This window comes from Cyphomyrmex costatus, unplaced genomic scaffold (assembly GCF_001594065.2).
Source record: "Cyphomyrmex costatus isolate MS0001 unplaced genomic scaffold, Ccosl1.0 scaffold631, whole genome shotgun sequence".
In the NCBI taxonomy this organism is placed as follows: Eukaryota; Metazoa; Arthropoda; class Insecta; order Hymenoptera; family Formicidae; genus Cyphomyrmex; species Cyphomyrmex costatus.
In genome coordinates this window covers 37104-42423 of record NW_017280191.1, presented here as the reverse complement: position 1 = coordinate 42423, position 5320 = coordinate 37104, and positions in this window count along the sequence as shown.

Here is a 5320-nt window from a genome sequence, read left to right as displayed (position 1 = left end):
CGTGACGTCTACCCCCTCCCCGCGCCTTGTACTTTCCCCCGCGCCCCGCACTCCCCTCGGAGCCCCCTGGCTCAGAACCCGCCCGTAACCTCTACTAACCAATAATATTGGACAATAATTTGATCAATAATTTATCTATGTACATTTATATGAAAAAATCAATAAGTATCAATTGAAATTAAACAATAAGGCAAAAGCACTGCTGTGATTGCGTTACTGTTTGATTTTAATTGGTCAAGTGGATAACTATATTAACGTAAACTAAGTTTTCCTATACATAAGCCTTTTTATAATACGAAGCAATTCTATATTCTATGTACATTTAATTTATATTATACACATTTTACATGTGTTATTGGCTAAACTAAATATTGATATTCTACTTTTCTTTCTGACTTTCAAAATACATTGCCAAGTATTTTTTAAAATCTTTTGATGATATCAAAGATGAAGTATGTAAATCCGTTGGCAATAAACAACTTTTCCAAAACATTTTAAGAGAAAAGGATAATTAATGAGTATCTTGCTGAAAAATTTGCTCCACAGCAGCATCAAGTTGAAGCTAATCAACAGCAGATAACTAGTGGGTGAGTCTTGAATTCAAATTCAACACAATTAGACATAACACACACACGCACACGCACACGCACACGCACACACACACACACACACACACACACACACACACACACAGGTCAGCAAAGATAAGTAGTCCCGCAGACAGTAACACAACAAAATGCAAATCAAGAAATTAAACAGCATGAACAACAATCATTATTGTCGTCGAATAATACAATAATCAGCACCAGTAGTCAAGAAACAGATAATACTTCTTTTTTGTTACAAATAGCTGCATCTCTGCAACAAAAAGCTAATCCAGAGCAGCAAGTAGCTCTGCAACAATTAATAAAACTAGCAGCTCATATCGATAAGAAATAAAAATCATATTGTAGCATGTATTATTATTTTAAATGTATTATTATTTTATAAGACTTAAAGAAGTTTAAAGGTAACCTATAAGAATTGTGAAAAGTAAATGTGGACAAATTAAAATTAACTTATTTTAAAATTTCCTTTATTTTTTGATGATAAAAAGTATAAAATATATTATAGGGTGCTTTCCAATTGATGACACAAATTGACACAAGTGTCGTTCTATCTTTGTCAATCTCTAAATGTCAAGAAAGATAGAACGATACTTGTGTCGACTTGTGTCATCAATTCGAAAGCACCTATAATTTTCAATTATCTTGAGAAACTTGTATAATTTATTAAAATTGTTGACATTTACTTTTCACAATTCTTAGGTTACGTTACAACATTTAATCTCTCTCTCTCTCTCTCTCTCTCTAAAAGTAAGTTCAAAGATTACTTTAAATAAATCTTTAAAGTGTCCAAATTTACTTAAAATATTTTTTAAGTTTTCTCTTAAGTTTTCCCTAAAATAAATTTTAAGTCTTTTTTTAAAACAAATAAATTGAAAATTTCAAGGACTCTTTTATATAATAATAATCAATAAGGTTAAACACGGGCGAAATAAGAGTCAAATTACAATTAAAAATCTAAATAACTGTGACAATTTATTTTAATATATTGCGAAGAATATCACGTAATTTTTGGCGTTTCGTCCCAACTTCCGGTAATAATGCGGATAATACATTGTATGTCTTTTCAACAAGTAAAATTCACAGTTTTCTAGATCTAGCATTTATAGTTGCGTTTCAAGACCGAAATTTTCCGGCGCGCAATATTTGGAAGGGGGGACATTTCAGATTATTAGAGTTTCGTTGCAAGACCGAAATCTTTCGGCGCGCAATATTTGGGGAGGGGGGATATTTCAGATTATTAGAGTTACGTTGTAAGACCGACAATTGTTCGGCGCGAAATTTGGGGGGACTACATATATTAGTAGGACCCCAGGTTGCAAGCTGTCGCCATTTTGACGTCGATAGTTAGTCATTTTAAATTATTGACGTCATGTGACCTATTTAAGATGTAATAATGACGTCATCTTTTTTGACCAATTAATGACGTCATTTATTTATGACGTCTTAAAGATGTCGTACTTGATGACGTCGAATAAATGGCCAATCGTCGACATATTAGTAACGTTATTAATGATTAATTAATAACGTTATATATTTATTCAGTTAATAACACGAAAATAACGACATATTTTCGATGTCGGTTTATGACGTTGTGTGACTCTTAAGAAATGTAAGAATCCATGTTATTTTTACGATGTTTAGACGTCAGGGGGCCTAATGAAACTGAACTTTTTGAAACGCACTACTGATTTTTCCAAATCAATAAGTTTAATTGGCTATTGCGATATTGCGTGTCTCTTGCAAACTCTTACACGTGTATAATGATTAATGGTGTAGATGCGTCCTGTTTGCAACAGGCTTTATAATACTATTTAAGACTTGTCACATCAGCCACGTGTTCAAAATAGACGATCGACAAAGCTGCAGGTAGTTCAACAAGCCGGTACATGATAACGTGATACATAATATTTGTAAGAAATAATTGTTTATAATGTTTATATAATAATTTCTTGATAAATTATACAAATAATATTATGATTTACTTATTTACTCAAGATATATGTATGTTGTGTGATACATAACCTTAATTTAACTCAATGAGAAAAATAACGTCATTTTTACGATGTTCAAACGTCATCTTAAACATCAGATTCGTCATAAAAATGACTAATTAATGACGTCAAATAGACGACACTTTGCTACCTGGGACGTTATTTCTTACTTAAGATAAATATTGCGAAGAATATTACTACGTCGACTCAGTGTTGCCAGTATTTAAAAAAATAATGTCGCCTAATTCATAGTTCGTGATAGCCCAAATCGCCTAATTCATGGCTCTTGATAGCCCAAATTATCTAAATTTCCTAGATTTCCCAGATTTTCTAGGTTTTTAAGCCGTTATTTTACCAACAAGAGATTATTACCAAAGACCGCTTTTACCAACACGAGTTAATTTAATTGTTTAATTAAATTATTGACAAAAATCATAGGGTATTTTCCATTTGTCGACACAAGTGTCGTTCTATCGGCGCTCCATGTAACTCCAACCTTAGGGTAATGTCCCATAGAGCAGTTCATGGAGTGATGCTGATGAGATTTCTGAATTGGAAAGAAGATTAACATCATACGAAGGTTGGAAAAATCAAGTTTTACATAGAAAAATTATACCGAATTATTGTTCTATTATGAATAGCGATTAATATTGTTGTACACTGAAGAAGGCTCTGTGAAGCTGAAACGTTTGAAATTTTACCAATGTGTGTGTGTGTGTGTGTGTATTATACAATTTTATTTTATAGATTAAATTAGATCTTAGTATTGATTGTATATATTGCTTTAATTATTAATTTCAACTTTTTTGTGCTCATATCGGTCGTTACTTAATGTTTTGTTTTTTTAAAAAATACGAATTTTAAATATCACAAAATTTTATTGAGCATTTGGGCAATAACGTATCACATACACTAAAGAACTAAAATTATTTATTGCATAGCAATTGCACCTTTGCTTTTGGTAAAAAATTAGAAATAAAATATATTTTTATTCAATATTTAAATAATTTATAATTTCTTCAAAATCATTAACTGATATCTCCTCTTATTTTCTTCTTTATTATGGTATATTGAATAATTAAATAAGTCGTACATTTTTTCCATTATTAAAAAATTTCTGCAACAACAAATGTTATGATTAGAAAAGTAAATGCGAATTAACAAAAGAGCTTCGAGCGTCTGTACTTTCATACGATTTCTTATTTTTGTCTTAATTAAGTTTATAATTGAAAATACACGCTCAACTACAGCATTACTCAAAGGAAGACTTAATAATTTTAAAGCAATCATTGATAGTTTGTAACTACCTAACTTTCGAACTGCACAATATTAGCTCGTCCGAATATTTGTCCGAGGATTCGAAAGAGATTCGATCGGTGGGAGAATGCAAGGCAAGTAAAGTCTCAGACAGGTGTATGATAACAAAAACATTTCGCTTTATTGGTTTCGCCGAAACGGCTTATATTCTATTGGAATCAAAGCAAAGAAACTGCTTTGCGCCGAGAAGGTCGAAGTGTATATCTGCGAGTGTGTGTGTGTGTGTGTGTGCGGGTGTGTGTGTGTGTGTATTGGTGTATGTGCGTAGCGCAAGCGGCGCGGTGTGTATCTTACAATGCAGAGCGTGCGTGTGCGTGTATGTGTGTGTGTGTGTGTGTGCGAGTGTCGGCTGATACGCGAAGCGCAATCGGCGCGGTGTGTATCGCAAGTAGAGTGCGCGTAAGTGCGTGAGTCGCTGGTAAGAGCGCGAGGGAACGAGTGAGAGCGAGTAAGAGGTGTTGCCCGCGACGATGTTATGACGGGCTGCAAAAACAGACGGACTCGCTATGCTCCCTTTTTTCTCGCGGTGTCGGCGAACGCGGCTGATGAGCTGTCGATTATCTATTTTTAGACTTGCCGGCGCGGCAGTCTGATATCCGTAGTGCGCGGTTATTCGAACTTTAACGCGAGTCGCGTATTTGTTCTGACGCGGGCGATGACCAGCGGCCGAGAACGCTCGGCAGAGGTGGAGAACTCTCCACCTCGGGCGAATGCTGGTCAATCGCAGTGCGAATGCAAGATGTTATCGGCGCTGGCTAACGGTCGAGTGCGCTCGGCAGAGACAGAGCACCCTCTGCCCCTCGGTTCCTGCCGTTCGGTGCTATGAGGCGCCTTTTTCGATGCCTACCGAGAACGCTTGGCGGAGCTGGAGAACACTCCGGCCCGGTTTTTCTGGTATCGTTAGTCGGCTCTAGGAGATCGGATTCGTGATCGGGATCGTGGTCGGAACAGGAATTACCCGTTTCTCTATAACGCGGCATTTTTATATAACTGAAAATGCCGCGTTCGTGGGCCTTCGGATTCGCTCGCGTTTTCCCGTTACTCGTACTTCGCGATGCGCGGGACTAACAATAAGTCCCAGCAGTGGGAGTCCGTGGCGATCGATCTGTTTCGGTCTCGCTCGGCGGTGCTCGGCGTTATGCGGCCGTTACTGCCGCTTGTACCTGTGAATTATGTTTGTATTTTTATCGGGCGCTATGCGCCCTCATCATTGCATTGCGCAGCAATGCAGCGGCGTCCGGCTACCCAGTGTGTCGAAACGATGGGGAGATGCATCGTTACAAGTTCTTTAAAAATAAAATCTCCGCTAGCATTTTTAAAAAATCTTACAAAAATCCAAAATTTTGTTGGATCTGGAAAATTGTCATCTAAGGTCTAATAAAAAAGATATTCCAAAATATTTGT